This window comes from Podarcis erhardii (assembly GCF_964252035.2).
Source record: "Podarcis erhardii genome assembly, chromosome: 2".
In the NCBI taxonomy this organism is placed as follows: Eukaryota; Metazoa; Chordata; class Lepidosauria; order Squamata; family Lacertidae; genus Podarcis; species Podarcis erhardii.
The window spans coordinates 87,553,740-87,574,453 of NC_138498.1; the positions used below are offsets into that span (position 1 = coordinate 87,553,740).

The following is a 20,714-nucleotide window of genomic DNA, read 5'->3' on the forward strand; positions in this document are numbered from 1 at the left end:
GGTTGAGGAGTACAACGTGTAAGCCATGCATGTGGTCTGAGCCTAGAGCAATCAAGTCCAGACCTCCATTATACAAGGATTTCACACAGTAGACTAAATGTTTCCAAATTATTTGTATAGAAACACAGAGATGGATTTGCTAAAGCCACACTTGAAGTGATCTCCCAGACATCCTTCCTGCTCGGTTACATGGTGGAAAAGAGAGAGAGAGAGTTTTGATATAACTCGCTTGTTGGAGGAACTCAGAGGCTGTGAAAATGAACGAAGGATTAACATTCGATTGATTTATGGGAACCACCTGGACTAATTAAGGAAGCAGTGCAAATGTGAGATTATGGCAATCCTCCAACCTCAGAGCATGGGAAGTCAAACAAAGATTTATGATTTGGCTTAATATTTGGACTGTTTGATTATTTTACAATTCAGAATATCTTTAATGTGGCCTTTATTGGATTGTTAAACTGGAAAACTTAATAAATATTATTTTTTTAAAAAAGAAAGGAAGAGAGAGAGAGAAGAAGAAGAAGAAGAAGAAGAAGAAGAAGAAGAAGCAAAGAAACTTGACTTCCTTCCTCCCAAGGTGAGGGATGTGCCCTAGTTAAGTCTAGGAAAACAGCTTCTCTATGGTCTTAACTAGAGCTAAGCATGCTGGTTATATGAGGCTGATTTATCTCACAACTAAGCAGTGACATGATAGAAGTGCATAACATGCATAGCATAGAGAAAGTGGACAGAGAGAAGTTTTTCTCTCTTATAACTCATGGACATTCAATGAAGCTAAATGTTGGAAGATTCAGGATAGATAAAAGAAAGCATTTCTTCGTGTAGTGCAGGCTTCCTCAAACTCAGCCCTCCAGATGTTTTAAGACTACAATTCCCACCATCCCTGACCACTGGTCCTGCTAGCTAGGGTGATGATGGCTATGTTCTGCCTCCACTATCAGAGACAATATGGTTCTGAATACTAGTTGCTGGAAACCCTAGGAGGGGAGAGTGCCCTTACACTCAGGTTGTGCTAGTGGACTTCTCTAGGAACCAGCAGGCTCTTCTTATGTTCTTATGTGTGTATTATGTATGTCTTCCAACTTGGATATCTTCATACCACAATAACTTTGCTAATATATGCACAGCTTCAAATTTCTGATTATTGTATTTTGAAAGTGGATCTGTGTCATACAGTGGTACCTCAGGTTAAGTACTTAATTCGTTCTGGAGGTCCGTTCTTAACCTGAAACTGTTCCTAACCCGAAGCACCACTTTAGTTAATGGGGCCTCCTGCTGATGCCACGCCACTGGAACACAATTTCTGTGCTCATCCTGAAGCAAAGTTCTTAACCCGAGGTACTATTTCTGGGTTAGCGGAATCTTTAACTTGAAGCGTATGTAACCTGAAGCATATGTAACCCGAGGTACCACTGTACTCTGGAAAATACCCAAGTGTGGGGCATTTGTGGAGGAGTTGGCTGGCCACCAAATCCTTTATAAACAGCTGGTCCCCCCTCTCCCAGCTTGCTTTCTGCACTATTCTGAGGAACTGATCTTTCATGAAGAAGCAAAGCACATGTCAAAGGTTGTGTAACTGTACACATAGGGCATCGTGATATTGTTTACGATTTAGCTGGCATCTTTATAGATCAGAAATATGGCTGGTCTTTCATACCCTTCATGAAGCAGAAGCCAGAAGATGTATGATGCTTTTAGAACGATGGCAATGAGAAGGCATCTGTAAGAAGATTCACAGACAGGAAAAACAGGGAACAGGCAACCAGCCCCAGCATGGAGTCTCTAGATAAGTAGTTTAATTGCCAGACTGCATTGCTTGGAAGGAGAAGGAAATCTAAGCTAAATTAAAAGATTAGAGAGAGACATTTTTTTATCAAGTGGCAACAAATAGAAGAAATGGTCGTCTGCTCAGGAGAAAATAAGAAGAAAGGAGCTGTGAATGTTGCAAAAATACATCCATTAGGCCTGTGTTATCAAAACGTGCCTGTGCCCCTGTATCCAGCCGTACATTTCCATAGCAACAAGGCCTTGTCAACGGAGAAGAAAGTGTTTTTGTCAGGGATAGGCCCAAACGCATAAAAGCCATTTCTATCTGGGAGCAGTACAATCCTCTTAAATCAATACAGCACACGTAGTAATTGCACTCACCATTTCTCCCATAAATCTTCACTTTTACCCCTTTCATTTCCTGCAACTTGTCATCATATGAACTAGAGCTGGTTTTACCTGTTTTCTGCAGTTTTGATTGCCCCTTACCTTCTTCCATAGAAAACAGGTTCTACATTTGGAAGATAAGCCATTTCCTCCATGCCTAGATAGAAATGTTCTGTAGAATAGTTCCAAGCTGGAGTCCTCACTTTATTGTCTTCCTGGTGTTTCTTTCAAGACCAACACCACCAATTCTAGCTACTAAAAATGCTAGTGGTGGAACTCTTCTCTAGGGAAATCAATAACTGAAAATTCAAAAACAAGGAGATGCAATGTAGATGCATCTCCCCTATGTAGATGCAATGGATGATACTTGAAAACGTTTGCTCCTTTCATTGGACCACAAACTCAACCTGTACTGGAATGCAAGTACCGACTTGGATATGCCACAGGGGGACACCACAACGATGATTTAGAATAGAGCATGAGAGGCAGAGGGGCACTGAATTTTGGTGCCACACAGATTCCAAGGTCTGCCACAGTCCTCTGACCAAAAAGGTACAATTTAGTTTCCAATGAAGGTTTCAGATGAAGGTTTCTTGAGAAACATATCCTATTGATATGAAAACCAGTAATAAGACACTTCTTACTTTGAGGGCCCTAATATATATATAGGAAATTTCTGATGTGTTGCAAATAACATAAATACCATAAGATCCAAACCTGGTTGCTTCCGCTGGGAGCTTACAAAGTATGCTTTAAAGTATCTGATATTTAATCAGATTTCCCCTAGAATGGTGGCTGTTGTTTTGAGACTTGGATCAGTTATTATCAGCTTTTCAGCATTCAGTACCATTGGCAGCCTGTAAAGGGTAAGAATTAGAGGAGATATAATGATTATGACAGGAACACTAACAAGACAATATCTTGCATCTCAGAGAGCCCCACATTTTGACAGATGGAAATGAAAATGTTAATTTGGAAGTGAAGTAGAAAGAAATAATTCCTAACACACATACTCAGTGTGGTTCAAAGAGAATGAGATGCGGGGAAGGACACATTGTTCTAACTGACAATGCTTTGGGGGGTGGGGGCTGCTGGCCCACAAATGTATCGTTCCTACCACTGACTTATTCCTGTGTCAGGGCAACCTCAGCATCAGATATTATGGAAATGCGGTGGAAGAGGAAGGACTAGAAGTATATACTGAGTGAAAGGCCGTAATTGATTAGTAGGACACATGCTTTGCATGTAAAAGGTCTAGTGCCTTCTACGTGTGCCCACTGTGGTAGTTAAATGCATCAGAAACACATAGCTCATTCCCTTTGGTGAGATGGCCTCAAGACTGCCTGCAGCTAATTAGCGTAGAGAAGGTACTAAAAAATGAGGGCCCTATCCTGCTGAACAAGGAGAATCCCATCCCTTGAAACATAACATGGAAATTACTGAGAGATTAAAGAATATAGCCGTATAAAATGCCACTGTAATGATGAGATCATCTCATTATCTTTCCCCATTTTGAAAGTTATATATACAGGGCTTCCCCTGCCCAGCAGGAACTCAGTTCCGGCACCTCATCTTTCCCTCGTTCCCATCCTTCAGTCACCTTTTGTTTCCTTGGGTCCTTATAGTCACCCATGGGTCACCCATCTGTTACTTGTCTTTTAGTTGACATGTTTGAAAGCTGTTGCATATAAAACAGAAGTTGCTCTTTATAGGTCTACAGAATTAAAGTGTACCTCTGTTCCCTTTAGGAAAACACAGAACTACTTGGAACATAACTTTCAATTATTGGCCCTAAAACGCACTGCATCTGGAGAAAGGTTACGGCAAGATTATGATTTTCAGAAGAGAACCCAGCAGTCTTTTGTGGGAATGACAAAAACGCCCATCTGCTTTGAAGCTCGCAGAAGGTTTGGTACATTGTTAATGGGTATTCTTTATTTGAATTTTATTTAGCAAAATGTGTGAACTGCATAATCAAAAGATAAAATAATTATCAATAATAATTATTATCAATTAACAACAAAAAACCCAAAACAAGTATGCATAGCTACTTGTTGTCTGGGTAGGCTTGCTGAAATGAAGCAGTTTTTCTTTTCTTTTTTAGCAGGCATCTAAAATTGGTGCCTGTCAAAGGGAGGGCAGGGCGTTCCAAAGCATAGGTGCTGCCACACTGAGAGATCAAGTCTTCACAGATGTGGAACAAACGCGGCATTTGTAAAAGTGCAAATTCTATAGATCAAAGCAATTGAGTAGGTATGTATGGGGCAAAGTGGTCATTCAAATAAACTGGTCTGAGGCCACAGGATACAGTGTTTGCATTAAAGTTTCACAGGGAAACGGTTGGACCCACTGATCACCAATTTAAACTATTGGAAACTTGAAGGCAAAACCAATATGCCTGTGATGAGATGATTATTTACCTGTTATTTGTTGTCCTCACTAGAAGGTTTTGCTCTGTGAATAAATAAAATAAATGAAAATATCAAAAGTTTTTTTTTTAAAAAAACTGGAACTCCTCTTAGAGGTTATATTAATATTTCTGTGTTTGATGGATATGTGAATTATTGATACTGTTCTGTTTTCATCAAACACCATAGCTAACCGAAACTAAACTTGCAAAACAAGCCTGCAAATGGTCAATTATTAATCATTTGATTATTTGTAATTTCCCAACAAATTTTGCTCTACGGTTTCGATGGGCTTTTCTTTGAGGAGCCAAATCTGGACACTATGGTATCAACACGGATTCACAAAAGCAACTGCATAGCATAGAATTTGGGGGCATGTGGAAGGGCTGCAGGGAACTGTAGAGGAAGGAAAGGCCCTGTTGCACAAGCTGCAGTAGATAAAAACATAAGATGAGCCCTGCTGGATCAGATTAAAGGCCCATCCTGTTCTCACAGTGGCCAACCAGATACCTCTAAGAAGCCTACAAGACACTGATATTAGGTCAAACATGCCCACTGCTTTATTGATTATGGTCTTAATAAAGGTTAGTGCTACCACAGAGCATGGATTCTGCAGAGGGCAGCCTGTCTTTTGGCTGAAACTTCATGCTCAGCCTATTGGCTGGGCACTGGAAGTTGCTGGGTATTAGGGTTCCATCCCAGCACAGACCATTCCACTGGAGCCTGCATAGAAACTGGGTCTGTGGTGACCAACTAAGCTGGAGCTGTGCCAGGGAGGCTAAATCTCCAGGGCCAAGCTATCTTCGGCCCACTCAATATCTGTTGGGAGGGGGCCAGGCCTCTGGGCCATTACGGGTCTCCCTGTTTGACTATAGATCCTGTCCAATATTCCTGCTCTACAAACACCTAAAGTTGCAACAGAACAATAACTTGAGAACAGAACTTGACAGAACTGCTAACCAGTGACTCTGCAGTAAGGCCATTCTTAACTGAGGGTGAGCAGGTGAAGTAACCACAAACAATGATATGGTGCTGGGGAATGGTCCTTAATTTCTGCCCGTGGGATGGGATGGGCTGGAGAGAGAGAGAGAGAGAGAGAGAGAGAGAGAGAGAGAGAGAGAGAGAGTTAGTTCTCTCTCGGACCTACTCTGAAGTTGCACCCCTTTCACTCTGGCCAGAGCCTGGGATTGGCTCCACTTCTTGATCATGCAGTCCTCTTCCACCTGCCTTCCCTATTTCAGCGTTTAGCTTTGAGTTAATCTCAATGCAAGAGAATGATATCTTCACGTACATAAACATGGGGATTAATTAGTGCAAGCAAAGTGCTTTGGAGTTGTTGATTGAAGGGAGAGATATAAAAGCAAAGTAGTGTATCATGCTCAGTAGCCTTCACCAGTTTGGGAAAAGGCACCTGGCCATTAATCAGACAGTTTTAAACCTGTACCCATAGCCGCTTATGAATAAATATATGCTTCATATTCACATCTCAGAGTGGCTAGAGACCCTGTCCCTCCCGTCCATCATTAACTCCCTATGTGCTTATCCTCCTCTGATGTATTCACGGTGTCAAGGGCACGGAGGTAACTTTATATCTTTGGTGTGCACATATAAAAGCTCAATGGTGGGTGGCATTATGAGTTTTATTGCCAAGCATGTAATGACTGCCTCTCTTTTGCATGAATGAATTCAGTGGGTGACAGGTATGTAATTCATAGCTTTGTAAAAAGCTTTGAGAGTAAGTGTAAGAAATGTACTATATAAATGTCAATATAATGCACATTTTAAAGACTATGGTTTGAATCACAGAGAGGTAAGTTTGTCGACTGGGGGGGGGCTGTGATGGTGGGTGGGAAGAGAGAGAAAAGAAACATAAATAGAAAAGGAACAGCAGGTTTTTTTTCTGGGTAATGATGACTGGGGATTTGTGCCACAGTTCCATAAATGCATCTGCTCTGTCTAGAGCACTTCTATGGGCCTCATTACTGGGATATCTGAGTGACTCACAAACATGAAGAAATGTATATCTGCACAAAACAGTAGGGAAGTCTATTACCCTGATTTTACAGAAGAGACTCTGGGGCACAAAGAGATTAAAGAAGCTCTCTGTTGCATTCACAGACAGCAGGCCACAAAGGTGTGGTGTGAACTACATCCCCTGGTTTCGGGCCCAGCACCTTGATCAGAGCAAATGGCATGTATATGTTTTGGTCCCCCAGGGAAGAGGAAAAAAGACTATGAAATTCATCCTGCTATGAGCCATTCATGGTCCAGCTCTTTCTCCCCTACCACACAAAATGACCTTTGCAGTCACTTGGCAATGGAATCTCTGTGGAGCTGTTGGCCAATTCACGTGATACCCTCCACCCCAAAATGAATTGTAATCATGGGCACCTTTAGGAAACAAGGCTTGTGAAATTCCAAATAACTGAAAATATTTTTGTGCACACCCCAATGTCCAAGATCCTCCAGTGATCCAGGGTTTGGTTTTCTTGAAATGAAGGTCAAGGGAGACTGTGGTGCCATTAGGATATATGACTTTATTTACACATACATGGAACCTGCACATAGGACTCACCATGAACGCCTCTCTTCTTCTCTTATAATGGCAATGGCACCTATCTGAGAGGTGCCAGAACGAAGTTCTGGTGAGTTCTGGCTGAAAAAAAGCCCTGTATAACAGTATCTAGGAAGGCATGTAAGCTCCAGGGAATTCTGGGCCATGCCTCGCTCCCCACCATGCTCCTGTGTCCCACACATTATTTGTGGTGTTGACTTAGATAAGGGGTAGGCAACCTAAGGCCCGGGGGCTGGATGTGGCTCAATCGCATTCTAAATCCAGCCCACAGATGGTCCTGGAATCAGCATGTTTTTACATGAGTAGAATGTGTGCTTTTATTTCAGATGCATCTCTGGGTTATTTGTGGGGCATAGGAATTTGTTCATTCCCCCCCCCCCAAAAAAAGAGATCTAGTTTGGCCCACTACATGGTCTGAGATACGGTGGACTATCCCATGGCTGAAAAAGGTTCCTGACCCCTGACTTAGTAGCAACTGTGTTATCATCAATTGTTCTGTGTATGTGAAGAAGCCTAATGATGCAACTCAGTGCTGTGCTGATCATTCACAGATACATATGGAACTTTCCAGAAGCATAGCTGTATAGGTCTGGGGTAGCAAACACAACTGAGCCTCAGACACCAAGGATGAAATTCTTAGCTTGTCATGGCAGCAGTGGGGCTTAACAGAGCAGTGAAACTTAGACCAGCTAGGGTGGAAGTGAGTGGGGAAAGAAAAAAATATTTTATTTCTATTATGCCAGCTCAGTGGTCTGGGCCCTTCATCTCAACCTGCCAGCAGCAGGGCTGGCTTAGGATCCAGACATTCCTTCACTAGCGCAGCTCTGCCCCTTTGTCACTCCAGAATGGCACATTTGGGGGATTATGCTAGCAACCACCAGCAGGGATACCATCAGTTGTAGCTTCCACCCACAGTTTTGGGCAGGGGCATGAAGGGGCAGAGACAGCCCCTCCCCTTGCCAGTGGCCACTGGGCAGAGCTGGGTGGAGGGACACCTCAGTCTCATCCAAACTCACTCTGCAATGGTAAGTCAGGGCTTGGAATTATTCTGTTAATATATTTATTATTACATAAGCTTTCATGAACCACACTTCACTTCATCAGGTGCATGAAGTGTAATCCTAGATTGGGTGAGGAATGCAGCAACGTGAGATCAGATACCCCTCTAAGCTCACTCCTCTATAACAACCAAAGAGCATCCTGAGGAAGTGGCTCCCATGTGGCCTGGTCTCTGTCAGAATTGCTGCTTCTTTTGCCCCACATTTAGTCCCCCTTCACACATACAGTTTTCATTAGCCACAGTTACACCACCCTTCCCCTGTGCTGACTGGCTTCTCTTCTGTTAAATGCCCTTTCCTTCCCAGTTTAACAGTTTTACTGCTTCTACTACTGGAAGAAGAAAGTGATCAACAATACAAGGATGTCTCTATTAGATGTGTTGAAGAGCCACCTGTAATGCAAATATTTATAGCACTCAGACACCAGAGAAGGCTTCGCGGTGCTGACTGAGATCATGACATGCCAAAACCTGGGCAAATGACTGTAATTAAGTCTGGAGGAATCATGTTCTGCTTTTTATAAACAACTCAGCATGTGATAAGGCAGTTCTTGTGTGTCTGTGGTGCGAATACAACAGAGTGGGAAGGAATGGGGGATTAGTTTGTCTAAGCAAGATAGGTTAGAGCTTCAGACTTTTCAAGGCACATGGAAACACAACCTATAAATAATGTGCAGCTCTGGGAACTAATTAAAAGGAGAGATTAAATCAGAGCCCAGCCAAGGAAAGCTTAGAGTAATTTGTGGGTGTCCTGTTGTTATTACTTAGTATAGGGATGGGAATCTAGAACTCATGAATCTCTTATCCAGTTTTTGTAATTCCATTTGTATTCTCAGCTTTTGGGTTTTATTTTTTAAAAGACACTTTGGGTTGAATCGGGTGAAGTTATCACATCATGAAAGGAACAACTTCTGCTCATGTGACTAAACTTCTCCTCCTTTTCCTCCACCCCCCCCCCCAAATCTGCTCTGGAGGGTTAGGAGAACCCCAAAAAATTTTTGGGGAAGGCTATTGGCCATGCAGGGAGAGGAGAGGGATGGAACGTTTAATTGTACATGAGATGTCCTTCTACCCACACATGGTTGTTTGAAACAATTTCCTGTTGGATACAGGTCCATAGTTTGGAAAATGATAAATCTCCCCTGCCAACTCACATTTCTGATTGTGTGTGTGTGTGTGTGTGTGTGAACATGGTTGGTTTCTAAGAACACTGGAGGGCAGGGGTGCCAACCTCCCCTCAGGATTGTGGGTGCCTGTTGCTGCAAGATGGACGTCTCTGCAGCCAGGAAGGCACCCTTTTCCACAGGGATGGGCTCAGACTCAAGGGCAGAGAGACTCTGCTTCTGTGTCTGAGCCCCACCCCCCAAAAAGGGGAAACCTAAAAATAATCTGGGCCCATCTTGCCTCACCTAGGTTGTTAGTTAATCAAGAGAAGTGCAGGCTTCAATACATTGCAGAGGCCTTGAATTAGCTTCAACCACTTAGGAAAGAGATGATACAGTGTGAAAAGGGTTGTGATTTTTTTTTTTTACTGATTTCTTACAGATAATTTTTATTTTTTTATTTTTGTAAACCACTTTGAGATTTTATTGCAATCAAGTGGCATATAAATGTTGTGAAACAAACAAATAAATAAGTACAAATGGCATCTAAAAATAACCTATAACAACAAACTTATATTGTTAGGGCAGGGTTGGAACAGCTTCCTGATGAAGACTGGCAGACATTTCCATTATTATTATTATTATTATTATTATTATTATTATTATTATTGAAATGAGAGAAATGGTTCACATTTTACTGCAATCCTACCTAACCTATGCTTCCTGAAACTATACCAACGTGATATGCAGGAAATATTTGCACTTCTCTGAATTTTTCGATGCAGTTCTACAACCCAAAAATATGTACAAAAATGTGTATATGTCAGGGACTAGACAGAAGAGGAATGGTAGAGATTGCCTCCCCACCCTGACCCTTCCAGGGAGGAGGAAGAGGAAGACAGCATAGACTTCAACAGTGGTTTGCGGGAGATCACAGCTCAGAGGCAGATGAAGGGCAAAGTTGGGAAATAATAGGAGAGGAGGAGGAGGAAGCAAGGTGATAGCTGACGGACACGGTGTCATTGGAAGCCTTCCAGACCCCCCCCCAAAACCTGGCGAGCCTTGAAAGTAGGAGAGCAAAGAGCTAGAAGACAGAGGGCATATAACAGCACCTGTAGAAGTGATGAATGAGGAAGTGGGAGAGACGGGGGGTGGAGATTCACTTGGGACAACACCATTATCCATGAGGCTGGGTTCTATAGCCTCTCTCTGTAATGATTGGATAAAAAGGGACAATAAGAAACCTTCCCTTATGTTTATACTTTCCTGGGAGCCGCTGACAGCATCCTGACAGTGTATTAGGTGGGAATGTAAAAATAAATAAATGCACATATTAGTGAAAATAACATCTTGACTTTTGTGTGTGCCTACCTGTTGAACTCAGTGGCCATGAGATGCCAGTCTCATCCAGAAGACAGTTTTGTATGTATGCATGCCATATATCTAAATAAGTTGTCCATGCTACCATCACAAATTCATTATACAGTAGCTGTTTCTTACAGAGCAGATTGCTAGTTTTTCACCAAAGAAGTAACATGCTCGGGGAGGGGATGCATTCTCTTGTTTTTGATGGGTTGAACACAGTTTCCATCTTTCAGCAGAAGGGATTTCTGCTAATGCAATGAGACTTCCCCCTTCCCCCTCCCCCTGTATAAAGTCTGCTCCAGAGGATTGAGGGGACCCTCCAGAGCAAAGCTGTGATCCTTAAGAGAGGAGAAGGGGAGAGGGAAGTCCCATTGCATGAGTAGAAGTTCACTCCCACAATGTTGGAGATTCCCTAGTAGCTTCTATCATTTCCCCCCCCCCCATCATGGCCTGCACCTACTCTCTCTCTCAAATACCTAAAATGTTAGCAGACAAGACACATATAAATGGGACTTTTGCTGTTGTTTTTAAAGTTGAATGTGCTTTTCTTAACACTGTTTTTTCACCCTTCATTGAATTTAAACACTGGCAATTCCAGTAAAGCCATTGGAAGGGGAATTGTCGGTATCCATTAAGATGCTGAGATTTCTGCCCTTTCATATTGGCCCTATTTCTTAATTTCCAAAGTAAGAGGCGGTGGGGTTCAAGAGTCCTGGGTCATTTCCTGACAGTAGATGCATAGAGGGTGCTTTGTGATGACTCAGTCGTGAAGGAAACCTACTTTTCAGGTGCTCTGCAACACGCTCCTACGTTAGCTCTAGGAAGACTGGTCTCAAATGAAGTTCTGCCTCTGGGTAGAGGACTACACACTTTAGCTGGCAGCAGCAGACTTTTGTAATTACTATAAAATATTTTTGTTCTCTGCTCAGCTATATCTCTTTGAGGGGGAACAAATACTCGAGAAGCTTCGGTTTACCTGTGATGCAAAACCTTTCCGCTTTATTTTCCTCCCTGCCTTCCTTTCTGAAATTCAGTTTTGTTTTCCCTTCTTTCCTCTCTCTCTCTCTCTCTCTCTCTCTCTCTCTGGCCACTGGATTTATGTCTTTTCTCTCTTGTTGCCCTCCCAGCGCTTCATTACTGTCATCTTTTTTCCCAGCCACTGAACCCTTGATGTTGTTCTAATTGACAGACGGGGTTTAAAAGCACATTTGAAAGCGCCTGTCTTTTTAAATAGACTCCTGTCTCATCAAAAGATGTACAGCAACATTCCATTAGAGCAAATCATTTGAAAATAGATTGGGCTTTTAGTAACTGTGGTTGTGTTTTTATAGTTGGGCTATTCAGCAAGGTTCTTCCGTTGCCCTCTATTCCTCATTCTCTTCCATTCTAGGGGGGGGGGGGGAGGAAGCAAGAAGAAGAGATACATTAAAGAAAGATTAGGGACTATTTCTGTTGTTTGGATTCTCCCCCACCCCACTCCCCTTTTCAACTTCTCAAGCAGCTTATTTCTACTATTCATTCTTCATTGCCGAGGCATGAAAGTTTTTGAAATGAAAGTGGTGATGAAAAATGCAAACACACACACGTTGGAACAGAACAGGGAATAGAAGGGGAAAATAGCATTACTCTGCCCACCGTTCTGCCTGGCAAGACCAATTTCCATTGCCTTCACAATTTATCTATTGACAGCTAACCTTTGGCTTTGCTACAAGCGCCGTGTGTGGAGTGGTGCTTTGATGCACTGTCCCAGGAAGGCACTGAGCAACAGGCTGGTGCCCAAAAGAAGCACAATAAAATCTTCTGGTTTGTTGATTTTATATATTGAAAGGGTTTATTTCATCAAATAAATAAATGTTGAGGGAGCCTTACAGCAGGGGTCAGCAAATTTTTTTCAGGAGGGGGCCAGTCCACTGTCCCTCAGACCTTGTGGGGGGGGGGGCTGGACTATATTTTGAAGGGGGGGAAATGAACAAATTCCTATACCCCACAAATAACCCAGAGGTGCATTTTAAATAAAAGGACACATTCTACTCATGTAAAAACACACGATTCCCAGACTGTCCATGGGCCGGATTTAGAAGACGATTGGACCGGATCTGGCCCCCGGGCCTTAGTTTGCCTACCCATGCCTTACAGCATCTAAGGAACAAGCCCATAAGCAATCCTGTCACTACCTTGAGGCTGTTTTTAGGAAGGTCCTCAGGAAGCCATGGAGGTTACTGCTCCACTGGTGGGGAGGGAGGACTACTAGCAGGGCAACTCATATGCAACCAGTTTCCTCAGCACGTGGACAGAGAGCTTGGCTGCTGTGCATGTTCCATCAGTGCATGTTCCATCCATTTTCCAGCGACTGGAATGTTAAGTATGACTGTTTAATTGAAACTGAAATGAAAAATTGCTAAAGGTTTATTGCAGAAAGTTTTACATGCTGCTTTCCCATGAGGCTGTATTAAAGCCAAGTAGAGCACACTGAGCTCTTTCTAAGTTGATGATTAACTAACTGTTGTTCTCTGGTAGTTAACATGTGAGTGTTGTAACTTTAGATCACGTGATGAAGGTATTGAGTTGCAAATCTCCATTTTGAAAGGGACTTGCCTTTAGTCTTTGTCTCCCAAACTCAATCAAGTGAAACTCTCCTGAAGGGAGAGTAAACAGCCTAAGGCCAATAAAGGCAGGAATGCAGGCTGTGGATAGAGAGACAGAGACCTTTCATACTTTCTAAGATGCTGAGCCTGTGCTGGACAGCACAAGTCACTGTACAGGTATTTTTATGTACATTTGATGTTTTCATTCTGTTATGAAGAAAGTTTGCTAGTAAAATTTGAATAATATATTTATGGACCTGGAAAATGCTTTATTTCCAAAAGGAGTCAGTTCCTATGCTTCCAGTTGCTCCAAATTGCACAATATTAATATCTGCAACAGGTGACAGGTAAAACTGAGTGTGCTGAAGGAGTGTTATGGGTAGCCCTCCATGTTTCCATGACACATCCTCTGGAATGGCACAGAGATATATGCCAGCCTTAGGATGGTGCAGAGGCAGGAGGGAAGAAGGAATGGCTGCCCGCTCACCTCCCACCCTGGCTGCAGCAAACTGGTGGGGCAATGGATGTGGCCGTGGCTCTACCAGCAGCTCTTCCTTCACCACAGTGACTCTTAGGCACACTCTGCCCACCTAATAACCCATCTTTAAAATGCAGAGAAGAAACATGTCACAGAAGATAAAAGAGACTCAAATCAAGGGATTGGTAAAACATCTATGCTCAGGTTGAAAGCCTAGCTGAAAAATAATGTCCTTGAGGAGGCTTTTAATCACATAAGCAAAGAGGGGGCACTTCTATATTCCCTGCCTATTGATGGCAGGCAGGCAGGCAGGCACCTAACTCTTTTTGGTGCCGACTCAAAACATCTTTGTTTAGGCAAGCCTATTCAGACATATAGAAGCTGCCAAATGCTTTCATCAGGTTTTGGCTTATTGCCGATTTTAATTATTGTTGATTATTTTAAATATTTGTTTTTGTATGTTTTTACTGATAATTTTATTTATTCATAATTCTATTTATTTACTGCATTTATATACCACTTCTCTCTCTCTCCAAAGGGGCTCAAGATGGCCTACATGGTCCTCCACCTCCTCATTTAATCCCCACAATAACCTTGTGAGGTAGGTTAGGCTGAGAAGCAATGACTGGTCCAAAGTCACCCAGTGAGCCTCAGGGCCAAGTGGGGATTTGAAGCCTGGTCTCCCAGGTCCTAGTCTGACACTGCGCCACACTTTCTGTAAGCTGCTCTGATGTTTTATGACCATCCAGGTTAGGGCTGGGAGGTGCCATATTGTGTGGAGACAGGGCCTTCATGTAATCTTTACCGTTTCCTGATTCACATTTAAGGGAAACATAGTAGCCCTTAGATAGTTTCCCCACTTCCTCTTGTTCCTGCACATATTGTAAGCATACAAGCAGAGGTCCCAATGAATTCTGTTATTTTTCCATGCAGATGTAAGATTGCTAGGATGATATAGGAAGGGGGTGCTATTCTATCTTTAATAATTACCTTAAAGGAACATTAAAATAGGTGTGGCTCTTTCACCCCTGCACTGTGATGGGAAAGCCATGCCTAATGTATTTCTCAATTCTATGCAACTCTGAAAAATACAGGATATCTAAAAGTTACAACATTGCAATTTGTCTCCATTTAAATCAAAATCAGGAGAGAAATTTATTTTTCCCCTCATAGTTGGCAGCAAGGCCTCCCAGGTGCATGCCAGGTGTCCCTAATTTAATTACTTCCTGATTTTAAAGGACTGCTGCCCACCCCCCAGAAGAGTCTATCTCCACAGGAGGCTACTACAGCTTCCTATAAACTCTAGGACAATATACTATAGCTCTACAGTGTTTCTAACATTTGAATTCTTTTTCTAGAAAGCTGAGAGAAGCCTGTCATATGTTTCTGAGAGCTGTCAGTGAAGATTTCGAGTCAAGTGACGCTACCACTGGTTTCCCGTTGAGGAGTTGATTGATCAAGTGGGAATCAGGGTTCACATTTGGAGAAGTGGGTACCTTGTGCTGAGAGTTAAGGTGAGTCATTGGCACATGACAGCACAGGTATACTTAATTGGGTGTCTTTCAGAAAGTGTGAAGAGATGAAGAAACTTTCAGTAGATGTTCTTCCTCAAGGTGGCTTAATGAGGATTTCTGCTGGCAGGCAGCAGGTTAGGGTATCTTATTAGTGTGAGGAAACATGAGATGATTTCAATCTCAGAAGGAAAGGGTCAGCCATTTTCAGTTTTGTTCAGTCCACCCACTCAATGCCCCAGCACCCTTCCAAGGAGAGAGATAGCTGTCAGTGGGTCAAGTAGACAGTCAAGTAGACATGTTCTGTCAAGTGATGTCAGAATTGGGAGTGCTCTCTCTGTCTTTTTTGTTGCAGCTTCCCTAGTTTTCTAGCTGTGGAAATGAGAACTGGTCCCAGAAACCTCATCACAAAATGACGCTGACATTGGTGTGGTAGATCCATGATGGTTTTCTTTCCTGGGGGTAGGGGGTAACAGAATGTTCATTTGAATGAATTATAAACAAGTAGCGGACATCAAAAATGGGGCAAGACTCAACAGTATAGAATCACAGAATCATAGAAGTAGGATCGTCTCATCTAACCCTATGCAGTTCAGAATCCCTGACATATTTAGGGCAAGTCACATAACGCATAGATATTTTCTCCAACACCTTACCATTGATCCTCAGTGGCCCCACCCCCTGCAACTGCCACCTTATTCTGCTTTGCTTTGGTAGTGGCAAACATCAGGTGGAAGTACCTTCCAAGAGTAGAGACCTCCATGCATGGAGAGCCATTGCCTGTTTTGGAGCATTTATTGCAGCCTCTGTGCCCTATCCCATGCTGCTCTGGAGAAGCTTTGGGGTCATGGAAGGGACTGTCAGTGGTGGGGCTTGCAAGGAGAGGAGAGCATGGGGATGCTCCCCTTTGCCAAGTTTATTTCTGGTCACGGTTCCTTGTATCCAACTTGTCAACACTGTGGCGGTTATGCTTTTTGTAAAATGTTTTCATGGTGCCAGAGGACCCCACTATTTTTAAAAGAATGTAGGCTATACACAACAACCCTTTAAGATCTTTTTTTTAATCATCTGAATCCTCTTCACCCAAGATATGCAACCACTGTTTATGCTTATGTTCCTGCCATATAGCAGAACCAACTACATATATTTAACTCCCACAGATCACACATTTCAGAGCACAATGGTGACACAATAAGCAAGAGGGAAGCAACAGCAGATAACACAAGACATTGAGCCAACCTGAAGAGCACAAGTCGAATCACAGACATACAACATATCAGTGATGAATCAATACATTCCTGTACCCATTTCAACAAAGAAACAAACTCCTCAAAGAACCACATGCCAACAATCTGAAAACAGACAGAAACTGAAACGGTATCTCTCGAATATGGCACAAAGGAGACAATTGAAGCAAGAGACAAATACACAGCATTTAAATGCTATTTAAATATTTCAAGATGGTTTTAAAAAATATTTACAGATTAATGTGAAAATGGAGCCGAACAGAATGTGAAAAAACTTGCAAAAGTACTGTAAAAAATAGGCAGATCTGCCCATCCGAGTTTCATTTAGCTACTAAAGCTAAGACCCTTTGATAGAGCTGTGCTTCAAGAATGTGTTTCGCCCTTTTGTGAAACTATCTAGCTTGCTAGCTATCACTATCAGATCTTGGGGAAGTGGATTCCATAAACTGATTATGCATCGTGTGTCCTGAACCTGCTGCCACTCAATTTTATTTGGTGACCCTATATTCTAGCATTATGAGAGAAGGAGAACAAATGTAGAAGGGGCAGGAAGGTTGTTTTGACAGCTCTAGTGTCAATATGCATTTCATATCTTAGTATTTTATGGATGAAAGCAATGTCTTTCAACTTTGAGCAAGGAAATATCAAAGAAACAGAAGATTTGAGAGTTCCCAAGTGTGGAAGAAGCACAATTAGGAGCAGCATTAGAGTCTCTTACCTGCTAACAACTCTGGAAACTCTTACCTTTCCTTTTTCATTTGCCGATATTTTCTTCAGAAATACCATATCAATGTAATTATGACACTTCTAAAACCACCGAAGCTCAACTGCAACGTACCTAGTAATCATGTCATGAGAAGCTTTGCCTCTTCATTCTCCATAGCGTTACACAACAAAAGGTTCAGTCCAGCCAATTACCACTGAGAAAATCGGGTGAGACTTCTCCTAGATTTAAATGAAACCTTTATTCATACACTTGTGGTCAAATTTATTGTCCAAATATTGATGGACTACAACTCCCATGACCCCCACTCACTTGGGGGGTGCCACATTTTAATGTGAAGCTACATAACCTTCACTTTCCATAAAAACACGTAAACCGAAAAGCAGCCATTCATTAATGTTCACACTGCTGTGAATTTTGCGACGCAGTTTCCCAACCAAAGAATGTGTGCAAAGGAGTATAAATGCATATTTTGGTGAAAATAACATGGAAAAATACATTCTATTAAGGAAAATTGCTTCTAAAATGAGTATATTAGGCAACACTGCATACAAAAAAAGGTGTGTATTAGGAGAAACATACACTAAAAGGGTTAGCAATATTGCAAAGCAATATAGAAATGTGGAGGACTGAACTTGGATAAATGACAAATTCATCCATTCCTAACCCCAATCAACATGGCCAGTGATCAGGGATAATGGGAGTTGGAGCCCAGCAACATATGGATGACACCAGGCTGGATGACACTAGTCTGGCATAATGTTATGATATTGCTATAATTTACTTTGATCTTCAGTCACAAATCAGGACCTTGTAAGTGGTGTGTGGATGTGTGTGTAGGTTACCAAGCTGTTGTGTTGTAACTTTCCCATTCCTGTGACAGAAAGAAATGCTTTCCTTTCTGAAATCTTTAGCCATCAGGAATTGGGAAGAAATTATGCCCTCCCCAAAATCTTTATTTCCACTCCCTCGGTGTTGCAATTAAGTCTGAGAAAGGGGCCAAGGCAGCACACTCAGACCTTCCCAAGAGAACCTCTCTGTGCTCTTTTCTTGCTTTCCGTGTCCTGGCTCCTTGTGTCGTAGCGATAATCTCTGTCGCTTTGTTGAATCTTTACAATAAATGGCCTTTGAGATTGATTAAAAACCCTCTGCTCAGTTCTGGCTCAGCATCGATTTCAACCGTTGCTGCTTCTAGCTTTATGTGCTGTACATCATAGAAATCAGAGATGGAAAAGACCTATTAGGTCCCATCTGGTTTGCCTCCCCTCCCTCCTCCCCTCTGCATGGGCCAGCAGTTTCTCCTTGCCCTGCCTGATAAATTCAACCCATCTCTCTCTAGTCTATCCTGAGCTGCCGTTTGTGGACATTATTCCAAACCCGTAAGGAAATGTCTGCATTGGTGGGCAGATTTGCTTTTGTGCTGCTATTTCTGGTGTCTTTGTTTATTTATATTTTGTTTCTCACAGGAAAGTTGAGCGCTTCCTTGTTGCCAAGCTGACTCCAGCTACAGATATGAAAGGTGCCTTCCCCCACTTCTTGCAGAGTGTTGAAGGATGCAAGGGAGGGGCATTTCTGTTCATGAGTGCAAATAAATCCTTTACCTACTACCACATCTGCTAAAACAGATTTTTGCAGGTTCATGCTGTGATTCAAAAACCTGCCAACACTGTTGGGTCAGAGATGACAGTGTTACCCAGAAGCATAAAAGGAAAGTATCCAAACTGGGGATCGGAAGATGGCTGAAGGTCCCGGTCCAAAGTGGCTTTTGCTGGTAGCAGGGCTTTCACTTCAACAGCATCCAGCCATCATGTTGGCTTCCCCAAAATGGGGTCCATGGGGTGGCTACTTGCACATCCTGAGAAGCAATTAAGCAGTAAATAACATGTTAAAATTTAATTAAAAAGAGGACACAGATTTGTGTATCCTGATTTTTATGCATGAATCCAAATTCAGATAAATATAGGTTACGCTTCACTTTTTTCCATTCTGACGTCTTAAATAGCCCTACACAAGATTATCCAAAATACAGGAAATTCTTCTAAAAGTTAGGGACTAGCATCACCCTGGGCAGCAGATCCTTACCTTAATGAATTTACTTAAATTCACTCTTACATGGACATCTGCTTGGCTGACTTCAGTCATTTTAATAGCTTGTTCACAGATGCCAGAGCCAGAGGTTACCCATCTCTTGGGGAGCAAATTTGACCCCCCCCCCAATCCTATGCCTCTTTACTTGGATGTAAGTACTACTTGGTCCAGTGGGGCTTACTCCCTGGTAAGCATGCATAAGATTTCAGTGTTAATGTGTGAATATAGAATATAGCTAGTTCTCATTCTGGGACAAATTTGGTTTTGCGTGCATCAACTGTGTGGATTTCAAAATAACTAATGCTGATTTATACGAATCTTGTCAAGATGGGCATCCATTCTGTAGCATGGGAAATTAGCAGGAGCAAATATAAAATGCTGCATGGGGTAAGTTTTATAACTGAGCTCAGAGGAAAGGATGCAAAAACTCAGCACCGGATGGCAAGAATTCAGCATTCAATAACCCAAATTGGAAACAGACTGATATCTTCCAACATTTGATAGAAGGAAATTGGTGCACTTGGTTGTTAAATGAGCAAACCGTTTGTACATTAGTGAGAGAGCAAAGCGAACAAACAGGTTTTCCCCCAGGTGTTGAAGGCAAGGGAAAGAAACATCCGCAAGACAGAGGATTATTAAAATGTCAGCCTAAAAGTACAAATAGGATCCCTCTGACACATGATCTTTAAGATCAACCAAGTGTGGCTTAATGACATACGTACCGTCAACTCACCATGCTTCTTGGAGGTGTAAGATGTAATCTTTACATGCAGGATGGTGATCAAATTGTTTAATTGAGAACAAACTCTAACACAGAAAAGCCCAAGCGAAAACTGCAGCTCCTCCCCACCCACACACCTAGGCTCCTGAGCTCCCAAGTTTGTGTAAATCCTGGCCTGGAACTACTCTGTTTAAAATATGGAGCAGAATCCCTAATGTTATAATATCTATCGCCCTTTCTGTTAGTTCTGATATTTGCTGGATGACTATGGGTATATAAAAATGGTCACTTTAAGCTTAGCACATTTTATAGCATAGATGCATTATGTTAAATCTCTGTTTCCCCATCCTGCAATAGTTTGGAGCATACATCTAAAATAATTAAATAGATGTTGTGGTTCGAGGACCCGACCACCGCGACGTGAAAAGAAGACACAGGGACACGTGATATAAGGTTAATGGGCTAGAAAAGGCCACAACTTTATTGATTACAGCAATGAAAAGGTATTGGCTTAGGCATTGGATCGCGAAACAAGTGGGTTTATTCACCAGGGGTTCATCACCTGTTGATGCTAATCCAACTATAGGCTCACCCCTGCTGTCACCGAGGGTCGTGCCATGGCCTCCCGCCAAGCAGGCATTGGACAGAATACACGACCGCCAGATTCCTTTAACGGAATACCCCTAAACATTGAA

At 42.3% G+C, this 20,714-nt stretch overlaps 1 long non-coding RNA gene across 1 annotated transcript; it reads right to left on the minus strand.

Moving 5' to 3' along the window:
* Positions 1–1,463: 1,463 nt before the first annotated feature.
* Positions 1,464–20,199, minus strand: LOC309335866. The gene is made up of 4 exons (XR_014153782.1): positions 20,032–20,199; positions 17,325–17,431; positions 4,578–4,611; positions 1,464–3,014 (listed from the first exon to the last, which is right to left on the minus strand). It is a non-coding gene; the product is annotated as an uncharacterized lncRNA (long non-coding RNA).
* Positions 20,200–20,714: the final 515 nt, after the last annotated feature.